The 21,695-nt window shown below is 45.2% G+C and overlaps 1 protein-coding gene across 1 annotated transcript in view; it reads left to right on the forward strand.

Moving 5' to 3' along the window:
* Nucleotides 1–6,650: 6,650 nt before the first annotated feature.
* LOC118208152 (plexin-B1-like) overlaps nucleotides 6,651–21,695 on the forward strand; it is an 84,011-nt gene continuing 68,966 nt past the window's right edge. Inside the window, exon 1 of the mRNA XM_035382540.1 lies at nucleotides 6,651–7,049. The gene's annotated coding sequence lies outside the window, so the exon portion shown is untranslated. The remainder of the gene's footprint in view (nucleotides 7,050–21,695) is intronic.

The raw sequence follows: 21,695 nt of genomic DNA on the forward strand, positions 1-21,695 counted from the left end.
CATGGTGTCCCCTAGGGAAATAGAAAAGTCAAGAAGGTTAGAGGATGGAGCAGGGATGAAGATCATCTCCGTCTTACCTGGGTTCAGCTTAAGATGGTGGTTATCCATCCAGCTCTGGATGTCCCTCAGGCAAGCAGAGATGCGAGCAGAGACCTGAGTGTCAGAGGGGGGGAAGGAGAGAAAGAGTTGGGTGTCATCGGCATAACAATGATAGGACAACCCATAGGCAGAGATTACAGGACCAAGAGATTGGGTGTACAGGGAGAATAGGAGGGGACCAAGGACAGAGCCCTGGGGAACTCCTGTGGCAAAGGGGCGAGGTGCTGATACTGCACCAGCCCAGGCGACTTGGAAGGAGCGACTGGAGAGGTAGGACTCAATCCAGTCTAGTGCTGTGCCACAGATCCCCATAGCTGCCAGGGAGGACAGGAGGATGGGGTGGTTGACTGTGTCAAAGGCAGCAGAAAGGTCTAGGAGGATCAGGACAGATGAATGGGAGGCTGCTTGTGCGGCGTGAAGCGACTCACTGACCGAGAGGAGTGCGGTCTCTGTCGAGTGGCCAGGTCTGAAGCCGGACTGGTAGGGGTCTAGGAGGTTGTTCAGTGAGAGAAAAGAGGAGAGTTGGTTAGAAGCAGCTCGTTCAATTGTTTTGGATAGGAAAGGGAGAAGGGAGACAGGACGGTAGTTCTGGATGACAGAGGGATCCAGAGTGGGCTTTTTCAGCAGTGGGGTGATGTGGGCCAGCTTGAAAGAAGAGGGGAAACATCCAGAAGACAAGGAGTTCACGAGGGAGGTGACATGGGAGGATGTCAGGTGTGATAGTCTGGAGGAGAGAGGAAGGGATGGGGTCAAGAGCACAGGTGGTAGGGCGGTGGGAGAGTAGGAGCTGGGAAACATCAGAGTCAGTGAGGGGAGAGAAAGTGGAGAAACAAGGGGAGGGAACAGAGATGGGGGAGTGGGGAAGGGTGGTGGTGGACATGAAGGAGCTGCGGATGTCTGCAATTTTCTCATCGAAGAAAACTGCAAAGTCATCTGCAGCGAGGGAGGACTGAGGTGGGAAAGGAGTGCTGAGGAGAGAGGAGAAAATGGAGAACAGTTGATGAGGGTTAGAGGCAGATTTATGAATTTTTGTTTGATAATTAATTTTGGCAGAGGTTACAGCGGTAGAAAATGTAGCTAGCATAGACTGGTAGGCAGACAGGTCGGATTGAGCCATGGATTTCCTCCACTTCCTCTCCGCTGCACGTAGGCTGGCCCGGTTGGTTCGGAGGGGGTCAGACATCCACGGACTGGGAGGGGACGAGCGTGCCGGCCTGGAGACTAGAGGACAGAGAGTCAAGTGCTGAGGAGAGCGAGGAAGACAGAGCGGAGGATGCAGAGTCAGTGGGAAGGTTGGAGAAGGATTCAAGAGTGGGGAGTGAAGCAGTGACACTGGAAGCGAGAGAGGAGGGAAAGAGGGAGCGGAGGTTACGGCGGACCATGACAGTAGGAGTGGATGGAGGGGAGGGAGGGAGGGAGAAGGAAATGAAGTGGTTGTCGGACTGGTGCAGAGGGGTCACTGGGATTGGAGGAGGAGCAATTCCTCAGGATGACCAGGTCTAGGAGGTTGCCAGCTTTGTGTGTTGGGGAGTGCATCAGGGAGAGATCGAATGAGTGGAGTAGGGGCAGGAAGGCTGCGGAGTGGGAGGCATCAAGGTGGATGTTGAAGTCTCCCAGGAGGATCAGTGGGGTGCCATCCTCTGGGAAGGAGCTCAGCAGGGTGTCGTGCTCATCGAGGAAGCTTCCCAGGGGCCCTGGAGGGCGATAGCTAACTACAATATACAAGTTAACAGGATAGGTGATTGAGAGAGTGGTATTCAAAGGTAGAGATGGAGAGGTGAGAGAGGGGGAGAACAGAGAATTTCCAGGAGGGAGAGATCAGCAAACCTGTGCCCCCACCATGGCCAGATGGGCGGGGGGTGTGAGAGAAGGAGGAGGAGAGGGCTGCAGGGGTTGCAGTGTTGCCTGGTGTGATCCAGGTCTCAGTGAGGGCAAGGAAATGTAAAGAGGAGGGACGCGTAGGCTGAAATGAAGTCAGCCTTCCGCGTAGCAGACTGGCAGTTCCATAGCCCTCCTGTGACCGTGAAGTTGTCACAGGGGGTCAATGAGGGATGGCGAAGGTTGGAGAGGTTCCATCGCCGCGGGGGGCCTCACCTGCAGAAGCGAGTTCTGTTCAGCATCTCAAAGGAGGTCAGTGTGGCTGTGGGTTTGTCCCGGGGGGCTCACTGGATGGGCGAAGGAGTTCCGGATTGTAGCTACCTTTCCTTCAAAGGCGGCCAGAAAGTCATCTGCGAAGAGGGTAGAGGGAGGTGGGGGTGGAGGAGGAATGAGGAGGGAAGAGGTGGATAATAGTTTGCGTGGATTAGAGACACATGCGCTGATCTTAGATTGGAAAAATTTAGCTGGCGTGAGGGCAGATGTGAAAGTCGCCAGCAGGGTATGATGTGCGGTCAGGTCATCAGAGGATCGGGATTTCCTCCACTTCCTCTCTGCAGCCCGCAGTGATGTTCTGCTGGAGCGTAGTGACTCAGTCAGCCATGGGCAGGGTGAGGAGCGTGCTGGTTTGGAGACAAGAGGACAAAGTGAGTCGAGGGACTGGGAGAGACAGGAGTTGAAGGTGGAGGTAGCAAGATCAACTGGCAGGTTAGAGAAAGACGTAGGAGGGGGAAGTGTAGACAGAGCAGTGGAGATGAGGGAGGATTGTGACAGTAGAGAGATTTCTCCTGAAAGTTACTGTGGGTGAGCTGCTGGATGAATTGAGGGGGAGTAAATAGGAGAGGGAGAAAGAAAGAGGTGGTCTGAGACATGGAGGGGAGTCACTAAGTTGGGGAATGGAGCAGCTTCTGGTGAATACAAGGTGAATACTAGTCTAGTTTGAGGGATGAGTTACAGTAATTGCATGAAATTCAAAGGAGGAGGAAGTAGGGTTAGGACTGGGGAGGACACAGAACTTCCAGGACGAGGAAATGAGCAAACCGGTACCCCCGCCTCGGCCAGAGGCCCTGGGGGTGTGTGAGAAGGAGTATCCTGCAGACAGTGCAGCTGGGGTGGTGGTGTTGTCGGGAGTGATCAAAGTTTCTGTGAGGGCCAGGAAGTCAAGAGACTTCGTCTTGGCAAAGGCAGTAATGAAGTCTGCTTTCTGGACAGCTGACTGGCAGTTCCATAGTCCACCTGTGATGGTGAATTCCTGAGGTGTGGATAAGGGTGGGTAGATCAGGTTAGATAAATTGCGCCTGCGGTGAATAGACCATTTGGGGCGAGGCAGCGCGCACAAGGGAATTGGGTTTATAAACATGATGAACTGACGACGAGGCTGCCTATGGCAGGCTCCGCTGGAGCTGTAAATACCGGGTGCCAATTAAGTACTTGCATTACCTTCATTAGGGCAGATAAGCACCAGGTGAAGCTACTTGAAATTAGCTCAACAATACCGGGCAATTTAACACCAACCCCTACACACAGTTTCACTAACGCGTTTAACAACAGAGTCAACTAGAGAGATTCTGAGCTAACGCACAACTATGTTTGCTGACTAGCAACAGTTGAGACGAGTTTAAAAAAGACTATCTAAATTACACACAACTATGTTCTCTAACTAGCAACAGCAGAAACAAATCAAGTGAAGATACGCTTATCTGAATCGCGGGGTACGGCAGAAGCGACGACACAATCAGATGCACACTGTCTACATAAGTGTGACCACAAATGAAGAAAGGGGCTCCTCAGTACTTTTTTTTTCCTCCTGACAGCACCTACTGTACCTTCAGCTCCAAGGGCTGCAGTTTTGATGTTAGTAGGCATGTGCTGTGTAGATCGGCAGGTGTAATTTTTGGTCGTTGAGGGAAGGCTTTTACTTTGCTTTGATTTTTACTAAACTTACTCCTGACTTTTCTTGGAGTGCCAATGTGTGTTTCCTCTCAAAGGGAAACAGCCTTATGTCTGGAAAACATTTCAGAGCATAAGGCAAGGACTTGATATATAGTACATCCTCTTATTCGTCCTCTCAAAAACCTGACTCCATACATCACCCTCATTGGTTTCTGTAAGGATATACAGAATGGAAACACTAAATCAAACAACATCAAGGCTTTACTGTAGGCTATATCTGCTATGCCAGTTAGTCTGCGAAAAAGCTCCCACTAAATGTCACCATCCTTATCAGCAGCTCGTCCTTTTTAAATAACTTTATTGTTCTAGATAGATCTCTTAACTCAGAACTCCATGATTTTAACATTTAACTGGACCGTATATACCATTTCTCTCAGTAGTATGTTGAGTAGAGCTCCTTAAATTTTGTTTCTAAATGCACTGCGGATAATTACAATAGACAGTGGTGATTACTATTTTTTTTTCCTGTCGAATTCTCAAGGAGTATCATTCAATTAAAATGCGGCATGTGTTGTAGGGTCTATTTTGGCCACTAGGTGGAGCTACCGCTTAATTATCGGTGTAAAAATAGATTTTCCTGTTTATATGGTTCTGAACCGTCCGTCTGAAAACTTGTATGTCTATATTACTCACCCAGATCAACACAAATCAGATGACTGCATATTATAGACCTTTACTCCTTCTGTGGGAGTATGTATATTGTCTGGTTTTTTTATGTAGTGTACAAGATCTCCTCAAATGCTCAACAATTTAAATAAAGTTGCAGATCCAGCAGCAAAATTCCACCAGTAGCAAAAAAGCACAGACGAGAACAAATGTTTTCAGTTGGTTTTTAAAAGAAGCAGTCATTTCAGAATACCAGGTCTTGGAGCTGGATCTTGGAATTCCATGATCACATTAAAATGTTTTCTCAACAATGTCATCACGATTCTCATGCAATATTCAGGAGTGCCTTCAACTTTTCCCAGCATTTAAAGAGTCAAAGTGTTTAGATAAGCATTTAAATTGGGTCTGGTTCCAACATCCTCACCAGGATCAAATGTTTGAGCTTCACCAGTTCATGTGATCCATAAATTTATTGTCAGGTGCAGGTCCGGGGTTTGTGGTGGTCTGAAGCACGAGCCAGTCTAACTCTTGTTTTGCATAGGCAAATGCACATCTTTGTTACAGTATATTGTTTATAGTCCAGTGTATATGTTTTGATTTTGGTAATATATTTTTCTGAAATGGGAATGAGCGCTGTAATATTTTACGGGCATCCATGTGTCATCTAAAGGTGTGTGGAAAAGGGGGTTTAGAGGGGCTTTGACTTAACAGAGACAGTGTACCAGAATAATCCAACGACAACGTTTTGAGTAAAAATGAATGAATAATGAGTCGGCGCTTATGGATGAGCCACCTGCAGCCTGAGCGTTGGGCGGGATCACCCTCTGGCCCAAAAAAAGGTGTCTGTTTTAAAGAGGAGTTGATATTCAGCACGGGGTGTCAGCAGTTGGCCCTGTATGAATGGGTCAGTGTGTTAAGGGGGCTGAATGTAACAGTCTCTTGACGGACAGGCGATCCGATTCACAGTCCCCCCCCCCCCCCCCCGCCCCACACCCCCCCCCCGCCCCACACAACTCCGCTGCTGAGCCCTGAATGCAGAGCTGAGCTGGGGGGTGGGGTGGGGGAAACCCAGATTAGGCCACAGAGGGAAAGGATTAACGCCTCTCTCCCCTCACATCCCCAAACGCTCTTTGTCTGCCCCCCACTGCCAACAGTTGCACACTAAATGTATGTAACCTGTGGCCTTTTACCTTCCCTTAGACTGCTTTGCTGAAAAAGCCAGCTTGTTCCATTTAATTTGCGAAAAAGGAACTCATACAAGCCTGAGTAAATGAAAAGGAACAATCGGAGGAATCAAATGAAGGATGCGCATGGACCGTTTATTTATTGTGTTTAATAGTTCCCAGTTAGCTTGAATGACGCTGTTCTGAATGCGAATGGCAGCGCAGAAATATTTCCATTCTAAATTTGGGTGGCATTTCAGGGTAGACCGAACGACACTCGCAGTGCCCATGTCAGATGTTCACCGCTAAAAATTCACCCATTTGACTGAATGCTGCTGGAGTCCCAATGTTCTTATGCAGTGCCAGAGCCCCCAACAGTCATTCAGTTTTTCATGTGCAAATCTGCAGTTCTACTGTGTGTAGGGTTACTCAAATATTTGAAGTGCCTGACACATTTTATTTTCTTTTTCCCTATAGACCTACCATAATGCATTTTACTTAAATGTGCAAATAAAGGGGTATGTTGTGTGCAAAAAAAAAAAAAAAAGTTTCATTTTTTTTATTCAGTCCACTTAAAAACTATTTCAAAACGAGCAAGTTTTTTTTTTTTTTTTTTTTTCTTTTTCAGCCTCCATCATAAACAATACGGTTTTGACTAATAATGTTAGGCCTTACCAGTAGTTGCTATTATTACTGTGTTATGCTTAGCAAATGTAATGAATGCCAATTGTAACAAACGGCGGACATTTGTCAGATACTTGACAGGAACAAATAATATCCTGTCCTATCCTCTTCTCTTACGACTACATCGGTTGCCGCTTAAAGAAAATGCGTGTGTGGGAAAGCGTTTGATGTGCGGGGTCCGTCTGTCCTCCGCAACGTTTGTAGTCGGTGACGTGTTGCGGGACATTTTTTTTTCCAAGGGAGGCAGGCTTAGCCTGCTGAAATATTCTCTACGCTAAAATCTATTCATTCCGCCAGCTGCGGAGCACCGGCTACTTGTGATATCGTAGGACCTCTCCGCGTGTCTTGAAAGGGTTGAAATAAAGTGTGCTGTTTACCGCTTTGGAAAGAAGAAACGGGAAACATATTTTTTTATCACACAAACCTTATGAATATGAAACTTTGTTAGAGGTTTGGATTTATAGCCCTGGATTGATCGGGAGATTAGATTAACATTTTTTGTCGAATTTCAAAACTGTTTGCTGCTGCTGTCAAATTGGATGAGGTGCCAATAACCGCAAATTCTGGGATGCAGAGGGACTGCAGTTTTTGGGGGTCACAAGTACAACAGATGAAATAAAAACAGATACGAAGCTACAAGAGACGTTGGAAAACTGTTTCTCGTTCAAGGTAAAACGAAGTTTGGACACTTCTATTGTGTTCGTGCCGTCAGATTTGGTTTATTTGTGAAAATCGTGGACTACACGTTTCTTAAGGACGTTATTTCAGCTTTTAGGGCTTCTACGCTAAGAATTGTTGACGTAGGCTACTGACGCTCGCCGCTTCTTATTTTCAAGCTTTGGAGTTAACATGCAGCTTGATGTAAAATTATTTTGACATGGCAACATGCAGATTAGCTCCAAGTGCGCATTCTAGCATTGAAAAACTTCAAACAGTTGAAATTGTACCGCTGGGTTGGATGTTAAAACTATATGGAAGACGCTTGTTTGATATTGGAATGAGAGCTGTCTGGTTAGCCTGTGTTTTCGTAGCTCCTGAATTCTCCAGTGGCTACTGTTTTGTTTTATTTGACACTAGACATTGGCGCATTGTTATATCTAAATAAGTTTAGGCATAACGGTACACTTAGCTAGGCTACTTGTTCGCGCAGAATTTGGCTTTTTCGACATCACGGACGAATGATAGCCAAAGCTTATTGTATCCCGTTCCCTTACATAGGCTACCTGAAAAGGCATATTCTTTTTGGAGCCACATTTCGGATTGATAGCCCGCCTTTAAGTTTAAGTAACAAACAATTGCGCCGTTTTGTTTTTTTCACGTGAAGTGCAAAACAGGATGGCTGATCTTATTGCAGTTTTTTGCTCAAAGCGGGGTTCTCCAATGTGTCTGTGTTCGTCCGCTAGGGGATCCCTGCTATGCAGTATGCTTTCTTCGCCCTGAACATTTGGCACAATTGGCACCGTGGATCTGTGATTTTCACCCGTCAAGTGTAGACTAGGACACCCCTAAGAAGTTTCACCTCTGTTGTGAAACTGACAGCCTACATAGGCCTAATGTGGTGTCTAACTGCGGTCTTGGATATGTTTAGGAATATAAAACCATGTCAAAGAAATGTTAGGGAAGTCGACTATTAACGGTTTATTCACCCACTCAAAATACAAATATGAAGGTGCACCAGTTTTGATAGGTAATCTGTTTCAATTGACTGCTCACTGCGTGCATGGCAGTGTATTGTCCTAAATAAAACCAATGCCTAGTGTAAAGTTTCGAGTTCACTGACGGCACACACACACACACACATACTTTGTAGTCATTGATCAGAATACTTTGGAATTCCATATCATCACCAGGTTCAAACGGCACATTATGAAGTAGCAGTAGTTGCTATATTAATTAACAGTGGCAGATCTGTGACATTTGGTATGTGGGACCAATTCCAGACAAGAGAGCATCTCATTAACTTGTAATCTTTGACGTCCATGCATTTTTATGGGGAGGGGGGCAGAGCCTTACTTTTTCCATTGCATACATGTTCCTCAGAGCTCTTTTAGCCTGCTAGAGATGCTGGAATATGCTGTTAAATGACCTGGCTTGCTGCTTGCGGTGCTTGTGTTGGATTGTGCCCTGTGTTTTCAGCGGTGTGCTTTTTAAGGGTTCCACCTCAACTTCCTGAGAAGCTGACTTCATAGTTGTTTCTTGTTTGTTTCTGGTCTTTGTGGCCCCTAACAGTGTTTATCTCCTTCCCTTTATCTGGTACAGGCAACCCCACACAAACAAGCACAGATAACCACTCAAAACAGCTGAATGTTCTGTTTTCTGAAATAGCAGGACATGAGGGCGGAAGAATACCGAACTAAAATGGCCTCTCCTTGTAGGACAGTGAATGTGGATTTGGTGAGGGGAGGGGTGTTTCCATAGGTTAATGATTCAAGTAGTCCTGTGCTCTTCCGTAAGCAAACGGTGTTGGCTTCTGGCATCACTGGAGATGCAGAGGAGTGTTTAGCCCGGGTAATTCCCAGGTCCTGCAAACGATTAAACCATCATTCCCTTTACTCAGTTTCAGGAATCTGATTGCTTTGAATGGTCAGTTTTTTCAGGTACTAACTGGTCTTTACGTTAAACATACGTTTTTCACTCTAATTGACTTCAAGACTAATCCCATTTACGCTACTCAGTTCTTTAGTAAGATTGACATGTGAGTGTTACAGTGTAGCCTTGTCTCTGGGTCTGTTTTATACTGTATAGTAAAATTCCTGAAAATTGGGGATCTGCTCCTTGCCAATTTGTTGGTAATCACAGAGGAGCTATGACTGGAGCTCTGTGCACTTCTAAAGCCATAGGACAGGCAGAACAATTGTTCCAAGGAGAGAGGATATGAACAGATGTGTTAAAGATGGATGAGTTTATTGGGTAATTAAGCATTATTTTTATTGCCTACACCCCCTTCCCCTCCCCCCCAAGTCCCCCAAGTTGGCACACTTCTCTGCAGTTTGAATTCCTTACTATTATTACAAATTAAGAATTTTAAGTCATTCAGGAATATCAAAGTGCACTTGCTGTAACTTTATTTAATTTTTTGTATGCTGGACATCTCACCTGATATTCCACCTAGGAAAAATAAAGCTATTCTATTTTAAACTATTCTTTCCCACCTGCACTTTATACCATTATTTTATTCATGCTGGATTAAAATGAATGCTTTTTTGATAGATGTCAGAGTGCAGTCTTTTCTGCAGAGTGCAAACTGCAGCTCTTTTCTAATTATTGAGATCATTGGCTACTCGCACCTGCAGAAATCTATTGACTGAGCTCTACAATTTTACCTTCCACTGTCTTCTGCTGATCAAGTAAAATCCTGGTAAGTAAAATCAAGTAAGATCAGGCTTCTCTAATTCTTCTCCAGCCCCGCTAAGCCATCAGGATATGGAACATGCAGATTGTCTTCTCTTTTCAGTTTGAGTTTTGGCCGTGGTAATTAATCCACATAACCGATGGTTATGGAAGTGGAAGCAGGTGTTTGGAGCGCAGAGAAATGTGAGCCTTTCCGAGTGATGCTTTTGTTTTTCTTGTTCCTTGGCTTTACGATTACAAAGAATTGCCAACGGGTCAGCAGCAAGTCAGTGAAATGAACAAACAATGTCAATTTAAGGATTTAAAAAAAAAAAAAAAGAAAAGATCTCTCTTAAAACGCATCCATCCCTACTTGAGGCATTTTGGGGGAGGTGGCAGTTAGCGCCTAGAGCAGTCGCAGGGACAGTTTTCACACCATGGAATTTGGCATCTGTGCCACAGTTGGCGGATCCTTGATCCGTTGGCATGTTGAAGCAGTTCACTGGTGGGCGGGGTCTTTTAGGGTGACTGGGTTTTACCACAAAATCAGAATCACTTTATTCACAAAGTACAAAAAATGTAGCCTACTGCAATTTTCCTTGGTGACAATAGTGGACAAACAAATCAATTTAGATCTAGTGGCATAGACTTGCATTAAATAAAAAAGACAGTGCAGTACATGTAGCCTAATAGACAGTAGACTAACACATCACTATACATGTAAACCTCCAATCTCCTCCTATCCTATGTGCAAATAATGCAATAGTGCAGGTACCAGGCAAAACATCTTGAGGCTGTACAGGTGTACAGTTATTTGTTGGAATAAATTCTAGTGTTGTACCGTTGTGTATACTGCCATGCTCAGCACAGCCATAATCATAAATAATAAATAGAATATGATTATGGATGATAGCAGTAGTGGGCTAATAGCCTAGTCCTTACAGAAGGGTGAAAAAATATGCATGGCAGGTGGGGGAGTGTTGTGGGGCAGCATAGTGTGGGCAGTTGGGGCAGACTTAGGAGGCCCGGTTAAGTAGGGTGATGACCCTTGGGAAGAAGCTGTTGAGGTGGCAGGGATGTTTTGGTTTTAATGGACCAGTACCGTCTCCCAGAGGCAAACTTTTTAAAAAGGTGTTTGCCAAAGTTCTTCCTGTCCTCATCCTCGCTCTGGTGCCATTCAGCTCTTTAACGAGAGGCAGCTGACAGCCAATCACCTGCTCAGCAGCACAGACGACCCGTTGGAGCTCAGCCATGGAGTGGGTGGAGGCGGAGGGGAACCAGACTGTGATGGATGGTGCGGGGATTGAGCTGTAGAACTGGACCCGTGCGGGCTGAGAGACGTTGAGCTTCCCCGGTCACCCGCCGTTGATCCGCCCAGATGTTTCGGCTCGGAGGCAGAGGGCCTCTGCTGCGCGGGTGGGAACGGGTCTGGATATCTGCGGAAAAGCCGTGTGTGGTGACCCCAGGTTCCGCCCCCCCGTCCCCCCCCCCCCAGACCAGAAGCCATTTGTAATATTTGTGTGTGCAGCTGTCTTATCTGACATTAATGGGGGTGGAACTTATGCAAGCTCTTTATTTTTTCTGGAAAGGGAGCAAGAATGTTTTTTTTTTTTTTTTCCCCCAAGCTCAAGACTGTCCTTAATTACTTTCCACAGAACTCACTCCCTAATCTCGTTAACTTTGAGATTTTCCCTTAAAAATGCATATGAATGTGCCAGGTGTAGCCTAATGGACATTGTGTGGTCTGCCTTAAACACCGATCACAGATTTAGAATGAGTTTGTACACAAGTAAATGCAGTTCTCATTTTTTTTTTTCCCACTCACTTTATTTCTAAACGCCAGCAAAATCTTTGTTTGTCTTTCTGATTAAGGTCTGTGTTTGTTGCGCAGTACAGTAGCTGCTCTCTAGCAGTTGTCAGCTGGTGTTTCTGTGGCTGATTGCGGGGAAGGGGAGGACCGTGTACAAATCTCCCCCCCCCCCCCCCCCATTTCCTTCCAATCTATGATGCTAAATTCCTGAAACAGAACCTGCTGATGCACTAAATTATGTAAAGGCTTTCTGAGGATGATATGGACACAAAACAACATTCCTCCTTGAGTGTGACAATATTTTTGGGTTGTGGTTTCTTAACTCGATGGTTTTGTAAAACTGAAGCTGTTCTCCACCGTTCAGGTCTCTGCAGCATAGGGGATGTCAGCCAGGGGGAGGGGGGAGGTAGAAAGGGAGGTGGAGGGAGTGGAAGTGTGTAGAACATGGTGCAGCAAGAGCTTCTGATTGGCTGTCTGACAGTCCCAAGAAATGAACACCTACTGTACAAAATCAAAATCAGAGCTGAATAAAATCATTTGAGACCGGCCATAATAAAAAAGGCTGTAATCTATTGTTAGCTGAGGAAGTGTAAGCGCTCTAATGCTGTGCATATTTATAAAATAATCTTTTTTAAAAATCAATTACATTTTTCTTTTTCTTCTCCACGGAGTCATTTTTGTTGCTGTGTGTTTATTTTTTATAACCCCTGTTGGCCAACTTGTGTGCAGGTTTAAAATATCAGTACTAATTATTTTGGAGAAAGCACTGTTGCCTCCGTTCCGTGTGCACCATTGGGACTAACTCAAAGCAGCCTCCCAGAACTGTGTGCTATAGTTTAATTATACACACCACAGGCCCTCGTGCTTCTCATTTGTGAATATGGGTGCATATGGAAATATGGGTGCAGCATTTGGGCTTTTAAAAATCACAAGCTTTGGGTCAATTTCTTTAATATATTCTTAAATTTTATATAGTTTTTGGAAGCTTTTGTCTGTCGCTATCTTCCTGTTTTAGACTGCATCGGGGCTCTTATTTTGAATTACTGTGAAGACTCATTGTTGACTCATTTAATCCTCTGATTCCCCTGCTTTACGGTCGTGTTGTAACCGAACACAAAGTTACTGCAGTGCAGAAGCGAACCTTAGAGAAACAATGTTTCTGTTCTTTCGGAGAAAAGTAGGGGGTGAGATTTTGAATCTCATGATTGACCCATACGTGTGGAAAATGACTGATACTGCCTGACTTCTATTGAGTAAACTCCAATCCCATATTAATCTGTCCTTGAAGGCCTGATGTAGCCATCTATCCACTGGATATGAATCTCACACACTTTGTGCCACAGGCCTGAAGTGGGGGAAAAAATCCTCAAATGAACTTATTTTTATTAACACTCTTGAGTGACTCTGCTTACTTCCCCTGCCCTGTAGAGAGAACTTACTGTACGAGAGCAAGTTGTACTGCAATCATTAACTTATGACAGAACTTGCACACATTTTTAAGGTTGATTTCTGGCAGTAGAAGAAGGGGGCACAGCTTTAAATAGGGTACATTCCCCATGAATATCAGGAAGTAGGCTATTTTTTTTAATCTATTCTTATTTATTTGGTTGATTGGTTAGTTAGCTGGTTATTTAATTGGTTTGCTAGTTGTCAATGTGTGGAAAAAGTTTGCCAGCTCTTAGCTCATGCAGTAGAGGCAGAGACCTTCACCATATGCAGTACCAGGGTTGATGGTGCTAACTGTAACTTAACCTATGCTGTGGTAACCGATCCTATTCCTGGAGACCTACTGTCCTGCAGAGTCAGGTATGCCAAATTAGGTTTGCAATGAAAACCTACCGGGATGGTAGATCTCCAGGAACAGTGTTGGTTACCACTGCTCTTGCTTGAATTCAGGGGGTAGGGGGGAGGAAGGGAAAGCGAGCTGGGGGGTAGGGGTGTGGGTGTGAACAAGGAGGGGATTGGCGTGTACTCCCCTCTCTGCAGCACATGTCCCAGCAGAGGCACCCAGAAATCACACCCGTGTTTTTTGGGGGGTGTTTATTCCGTCAGAACCGTTTTTGACTCCATGTCTGTTTAAGGGGGTTTTATTCTGTCTTTGTTTTTAAACCAGGAAATGCGTGCCTCCACCTGAAGTCATTGTGCCAGGAGCATCAATCTAGCATTTTCCCTCGAATACTGTGGTTGTAAAATTAGCTTCTGTTGTTCAGCCCGGTCAGTTCTTTATCAATAAATGCACAAAGCTGATCTGAAGCGGTTTCCCTTCACTGTTGAACTGATGGGAAATAAGCAGTGGTGAGAACTTCACTTGTTTCTCCCTGTACTTGTTGGTATTTGCTCAATAGCAGGGATGAAGGGTGGCGTGGGCTGGCAGCAAAGGCCACTGGGTATGGTGGCAGTGCAGTTATTCCTCTGGGCTGTCTGGATCTGTCCTGCTCTGCCAGTTGTTGGCCTGGCCGGTTGCCAAGTGGAGGTTCTGGAATCCTACAAGAAGGAATTCTTGGCTTGTGGCATTCCCTTCCCAAAAAAATGTCTCTGAACCAGGGCCGTCACCCAGAATACCCTGGGGGTGGGGGGTGGGGGGTGGGGGGGGGGGGGGTGGGAGGGAGAGAAGCCTTGTTTCTTCCAGGGAAAAAGACTGAATGGAAGATCAAATATTTAAGTGTGTGTAACCAGCGAAGAGCTGCTGAAGGGCATAATGTATTCGCCTCTACTTGTTGACTCTAAATCTGGGATGGGGGTTGAGGGTTTCTTTTTTTAGGGGGGGGGGGGGTTTAACACAAAAGATAAGCACACACACGTCCTGAGGTTGTGGCAGGTGGTGGACAAAGAAAGAAGCGAAGATTAGAAATGGAGCATGCACACCAATCTGCACTTGTGTTTTACACTAGTTTGGCTTAGAGCAGCCTATTTGAGCAGAAATGTGGTTTAGAGTACATGTGATTGATTTGCAGATGGGAATGAAAGGAACAGTGTCCTGACAATGATCGGCAAGGAATAGAGACCATTTCAAGCATCGCGCAGCTTAGTCAACATTGTACAGTTAAATTTTATTGCAAATGATCCAGAACGCACTTGAGAGCATTAATTGTATGCAGGCTTTACTTGTTGCCTGTAGCCATTTTAACAGTTAACAAGACCGCAAAGCCAAATGCACTGAGCAGTGCACTATATCTGGGCCTTTAGATTAAGTGCTAATCCAAGAAAGCTTTCATTTGTGGCCTGGCAACAGTTCTAAACGATGACATTAACTTGTGGTGCACTTTCTTTGATTCCATGCTCAGTTTTACTTCTGGGTAGAACATTATAATTAGACCAGCAGTTCTTGAATAGGAGAGAAGACAGGTGAGTTAAATTGTACAGTAATTATAAAACAATGACAGAAAAACCAGCCGCGACTTCAGGGAACGGTGCGTGCTTGGGAACGTGCTGGAGAAAACACTCGATCAACTGTCAACCAAATTTGAAATTTCCCGCTCTTTTTGATGCTTTATTGGACATGAGCACAACCTTCCCTTGAATGGCTCCATGAATATTTTGGCATTGGTACACTGAGTGACTGAAATTGCCGTTTGTGTTGAGTCAGTCTTTGGCCACATGGGGTTCCAGTCTCAAATCTAGACTTCTTGGTGCGTTTCCAAAGCTACCTGGTGCACATCTGGGTCCCACGCAGAACGTCACGCTCCGTGGAGGGCTCCTCTGGAACACCTCATGTTTCCACACCCCTGCGAGCAAAGGTTTCTATAGCAATGAGACCTTGAACTCCATGCACCTAGCGATCAGAACTTTTACATAATATCTTGTGTAATACCCAATGTGAAATGCTGTTTTGTAAAATAATCTGCAGTTGCATTGTTTGTAGGCTATGTATTACACAACATTTTGTATGTACCAAATGTTTGTGTAAAACAACATGGGCAAGGTGAGAAAAAAAATCCCTACTTAATATATTATGTCTCTATTATTAAAATATTCCACATACTGTATCATTGTGAATGCCAGAAGAAACTCTGGTTGAGAGGGTTCAGGACTCCCTAACATAAACCAGGAGAAATGTGCAGCCAGCAAGGGCTTGCACTGCCTGCCTTTCTGATTGACAGGCACTGGCTGCAAGCTACATTGGGGGTAATGGCCAGTATCTTAGGTCTGGATACTGTGTAGAGCTTTCACAGTAGAACACACAGGACAGGAATTGACAAAGGTTGTTACTTAATCATTGCAGGCAGCAGTTCAGCTCAGCCATTAGCCACTGGCCACTAATTACAGCCCCGCATCCCCACTGCCTCATACCTCACTCCTCCCGCCTTGTTGTCAGTCTCCAGTTTCACAGTTGCAACCCACACAGTCAAAACGAAACATCTGCCCGCCCAGCCGCGGCTGTGGCGGGATGTAGTGGGGCCGTGCCCGGTTCATTCCCGTGCTGACTCACAGTGGTAGTGGTACAGGCCTGGGCAGCATAGAAGCGATCGCCCAGAATTCCGGCTTCCAAGAAAACAGCGTCACGTGTCAGAAAGGCCTTGATTTGTTTTGTTTCACTTTGGGAAGGGGGAGGAGGGGGGGCTCGTCCTTCACACTCCTGCAGCCGCTCTGCTGTGGTTCGCCGCTGACATACTGTCTGTGCGTGTGTGTGCTACGACCTGGGCCCAGCGGCTTGGTAAATACGGAGTTTCATTACAGCTGGGCCCAGAGTGTTTTGCTTAGCAGGAATAAGCTTTCCCACCTCCACACCCCGCCAACTTTAATCTGGGGGAAATGAACAGTGGCTGTGTTGCTGTCCGGTGGGGGGCCTGGGCAGTCGGGGGAGGGGGCAGGTTGACCTCTTGTTCCAAACCCCCCCCCCCACCCACACACACACACACACACACACACACCCTCCTCGCACAACACATAAAGATTCCTCCCCTGCTGCCCACCCTGACTTCTGGGAAACAGGTGAGGGTTTTTTTGGGAGGGGGAGGGGGAGGGGGTGTGTTCCTTCCCCTAAACACACGCTGCTGTTTTAGCATGTCAATGATCGGGACCCACCAGGGGTGCGCCAAATGCTGCCGGCTGTCGGACTAAAAATATGCCTGTAAAAAGGGGGGGTGTGGCCGTGTGACGAGGGGTTTCCCTGTTGCTCCGGAATGAACTGTTTTTGGGTGGGTGCTGCCCCGTAAAGTTGACCCGTCTGTCTCTGTTCTGTGCAACACTGAACTTGAGCTCAACACAGTAAGTGCTTTTCATGTATTTTTTAAGTCAAGGCCCATTTGTGTGTCTGTTTAAACTGATTAGCGTTCAATGGTAAGAGGGAGGTGGACCTCTGTGCCCCGGATTGCATTAGAGAGAGAGACTGCCCGTCTCCTGTGTGAGCGATGGCGGGGAGCTGCAAACGTGGGCGTTAAAAACCCCATTGGAGGGCCTCTAGTGGCGCAGTCCGTAGAGCGCTATCCACGTGCTCAATGTGAGCCGCGACGTCGGCGGTTCGAGTCCGACTGCCGACCTCTGTCGTATGTCTCTCCCTCCCTCCCTCTCTCTCCTCCTAATTCATCTTGTCTCTCTACACTGTCATATCCAAATAAAGCTGAAAAAGCCCAAAAAAATAAAATAAAAATGCCATTGGAGCCACGGCCATCAGTGCGACAGGTCATGGGGAGCAACAGCTTTAAAAACTCACACTTCCTGTTTGCGCGTTACCCCAGATCCTCTGCTTCAGAACGACATTACCAGCGTGGCATCGCGGGAGATGTGTCTTGCCCTCGCGCTGCCCTTTACGCTCGTCAACAAATTGAGACGCGGGCGGCGCAATCAGGATTTAGCGGTTCGCCGGGCCCTCGTCTCCTGTATCAGGTGTTTTGGCTGTGAACGCTCAGTGGGAGACAGGAAGTGAGCCGGGACGAGGCCCGGCAGACAGCTGTCACGGTTACTCATTTCATGGCCCACAGCGCACACGGCACTTCTCCTCTGCCTAATGTCTGACGTTAATTAGTTTTCTCTATTATGGCCACTGATGCATGTAACATGGCTTCCGGAAAGCTTTCTTTTTTTTTTTTTGTCTACTAAACTCAGAATGACTCGGATGGGAGAGGATAAACAAATAATGTTGCTCTTTCAGTCTTTCAGTCATGGACTAATCTGTTTTAGAGGCAGATGTTTACAGTCCAAGCTGATTTGGGTTTACTGAGAGCTTATTTGTTTGCTTTAGACCACAGATACCGAATGCCTCTCAGTAACTTGTGTGTATCTAAAATGTCTGGGCCAATTGTTAGTGTATACTAAATCGCCAAGTCGGCCTGATCTAGACCCTTTTCCGAACTGGTGTGTTCTCTACCTTATTGGCTGTGGCATTATTCAGACATTGGAATTGGGTGGAACATGATGGGCTGTCCTCTTGTTTTGTCATATGGGATTAAGCTGACAGACAATATTGGTGCGGATCCTGTTCACAAGCTTTGTGTTCATTGATTTTTGTCCCTAATTATGGTATTTAGTGGCTCGAAACACAGAACCACTGGGATTGCTATAAAGTCATTAATCAATCGTATTTATTTGTAACCTTTATTTTCCTGTGGTAGACACCCTTATGGAAATTGAGGGGTATTTTGGGGGGCAGGGCAGTCTCGAATTGACTGATGTATTTATGATTTACTTGCAAGCTTTATTGCTTTATTATAGTGGTTACCTTTCAGCTGACGTTGGGAGACCGTAGGGAACTGTCCGAGTTACTCTTTGCTATTCTCCTTCCTTCCTAAACTCTTCTGAAATAACTGACTGACTGCGCCAGGTTCCTTTGCCTGTCGATGGAATGGAGGTTGCATTTTTGTGGTTTTCAGGTGCGTTCTTGGTCAACTTCTCACCAGACCTAAGAAATAATCTGCTTGCTGGTGAATAATGATTAGGCTAATTTGCTCTAAATGTTCTGCTTACATTTTTCTGAAACAGTCTATTTCTTCCTGCATCAGTTTCTGCTAAAAGAAAGAAAGCATGAATATTCATCTCCCAGCCTAACTGTTTGGGACCATGTTTAGGTTCATTGGGCCGATTGGGATCATCCTATTTACTCAGCTGTACTAATGAAAGGGTGTTAATGAGCCCTGGAGATCCCCGATTTAAAAACCCAGTTATTGAATGTCCAACCAGACACCTTGCCAGGGGTAATTTTCTCACAGAGAAACCCTATGGGTTGCTTTACAGTTTGCATTGTCACTGTCACTGCACTCATTGACACTGTCTTTGCAGAGATTGACAGCAATAGCCTCTGTACACAATGAGAGCTGCTGGATTTATGGCACCATTGTGTAGAAACTGAGGACTTGGGGAACCAATGTGTGTCATCGTCACCACCATCATCAGAAAAAAAAACCTGTAGTTTCCATCTTATTGTATGACTGGAGGAACTCCTGCTACTCAATGATAACCTCAGCTGTGGTCAGAACTGAACTGAAACTGGAGGCCAATGTTGACACACACTTATTCAGTCTCTCTCTCACACACACACACACACATCTGCTGTGTGTGTTTATGCTCATTTTACAACCACAGTACTTGACGCCAAATGTCTTGATTGATACTCTTGGCACAATGACTTCGGGTGCAGGTACGCAGACACACGCACTCACACAGGAGCTGAATGGAAATATGAATATTTTATTTACTGCTTCTGAATTGCCTGTCTGGCACCTGACAGTGGTGCTATGATGAACAGTTTGCTGTGATGATATTCTACACACACACTGAACTGCCAGTGCCTGGATCCAATGGCTGGATGAATTATGTCACTATCTGTTGGTCTTAATGTCGTATTGCTTGCCTGGACTGCAAAGAGGTTACCTTGGCTGCCAAGTCTTGGTGGAAAACCGTTAAATGCCCAAATGTTTTCTGATTGGCTTTTCTGCTAGCTACTATAACTATGAACTTCAACCATGAACTATCAATCAGTGTTTTGTCAGACAGCCCCTTTTGTGTCAAATTAGACAGCTCAAGTTGTCAGATTGCAAATCAATTTGAGTCAAACCAGCCTACCGTGATTGATTATCTCAAACACTCTGAAACACTATGTGGATGAGGGAGACTAGTATTCAGGATAATACTAGATCCACCACATTCAGTTCAGTCCATAAGTTGTGATCTAAACACATTTTGTTATTTATTTATTGGTTTTTGAAGTGAATTATGGGGGTTTGAAGTGAGGAAATGTCAAAATGCCTTTTTGCACTCTTGAATGGTAAAGTTTTAAAGATGTGCGCATTGTACCAAGGTTAAATTTGGAGTCTTTATCATTGTCTGGAAATTACAAAAAATATTGTGTATATGGTCGGTCAATCTTTATTTCCTTAACCTTTAAAACCACTGCCCAACCCACCCCTCAGCATATCCTGTTCAATTTAGGCTAATCAGAGAATAATATTCACAACTAGATTTGTTGATCTCTACCTTTAAAATAGAAACCTATTGTTCTTGTAATGAAGTGCCACATCCTCAATTTGTGGATTCTGTGGACAAAGCTCTGTGGATTTACTGGGTTTTTAAAAAAAAAAGGCGTTCCCTTTTTTGGGCCCAATGAGCAAAAACCTCCTCCCCAGTTATTAGGAAGTGATACTATAATTTATCGGCTTTTTTGTCAGTTTGTACAGCAAATTTTGACTGAAATATCGCTGGGAGTTCCCATTACTAAGAGTTGCAGTGCAATTATTCAAGAGCTAGTTCCTCATCACAGCTCTGTGGAGTTACTCTCCTCTGAGGTCTAGAACACGGCGCCAATTCATTTCCACGTTTTCTGTGAATTGGCTGTTTTCTGTTAATTGCATCGTGTTGCTGTTGTAGATGTTGCATTTGGACTTTAAGGTGATTTGTGTCCTGTATTGTGTCTATTTGTCCTGTACGTGCAGCTCTGCATAGCAACAAATCAATACTATATACTGCATAAGCCGATCAACACAGCATTGATCCAGAAAAGTGAAGCACTTGCAAATAAGCAGTGAGGGAGTCATGGTAAGAGACACAAGACCACACCAGTGCCAAAGCAAACAATTAATCACGCTGGCTAGAAGCGGAAGAGCAGGAGGCTGATCTGTGCCAGTGATCGTGTAATCACGGTGAATGTAATGTGCTTTTTAACCCTGTCTTTAGCCTGGAATACCTCTTACTTTTAGCTCTTGCCTTATTCAGTTTGCTACTCAAACTCCAGCCAGTGTTGTTGGTCCGCAGGAATATGTTTCACAACTGTAGGACTTGACCTAGATTTTCTGTTTTCGAGAAGGCCCTGCATATTTAAATTCTGAGGTAATTTCTAACGCTGAGGTCTTTGTTTTGATGTCCTACCCAGCCCATCTCCGAATGGCCCCGCTGTGTGTTGACCTCTCCGGGTATTTCCACTGCATTTTTCTGATAGCCGCAGTCATTAAGGTTCCCCCGTGCCTGTGTACAGTATGCTGATGTTGTTGAATGTATGTGGGTGTTGTGGTTTTAGTGTAACTCATGCCTTTCAGCCTGAGATGCCAAGTTATTAGATGGGCTTTTGGTAAACAGGCCCATATCTTTTAAGGGCTATTTTTTATGACCCAGGGGTAGCAAATTAGGGTCTGCTTTGACTGCACTGTGTACCTATATTCTCCCTCCCTATGATCTTCTAGATGTAATGACTACCAAAAACTTTGTATCTGTGTGGGCAGTTCTAATTAGGCCTATGTAGGCTATACCTGGTTTATAATGTATAGATGGCCCCACCCTTGGTTTTGTTGGCTTTTTTGTTCTTCTGAGATGGCTCTTACCTTGTCACCTCCAGTCATTATAGAAAATATAATAACTTTTTTTAAATTTTCTTCTTATACTTGCAGTCATGCATCCATTCTGCTACCTCCTTTGCTCCAGTCTCTCTATTTACATCTGTTTCCCGATGTTTTGTTAAGCTGTACTTTCCAATTCTTCACACAAGTTTACAAGTCAGTGATATCTCTTCTTGCATCCTGTATTGTGTTGTTTTTTTTGGCGGAGTGGGTAGATGTGGGTGGTTGTTTACACCAGCACATTTTTTCTCTGTGAAATTAAAGCTCTAATTTTACTCTGCTGTTCTTGAAGGGGTGAAATTTCAAACTCATTTCTCATCTGGCAGTTGGTCAGATGTCAAGCAGATTCAGATGTTATATTAAGTCCTGGTTATTCAGGGCAGCCTTCAGTTCTCCGCAAAAGGATAGTATTTT

The sequence above is a fragment of the Anguilla anguilla genome, chromosome 11, assembly GCF_013347855.1.
Source record: "Anguilla anguilla isolate fAngAng1 chromosome 11, fAngAng1.pri, whole genome shotgun sequence".
Classification (NCBI taxonomy): domain Eukaryota; kingdom Metazoa; phylum Chordata; class Actinopteri; order Anguilliformes; family Anguillidae; genus Anguilla; species Anguilla anguilla.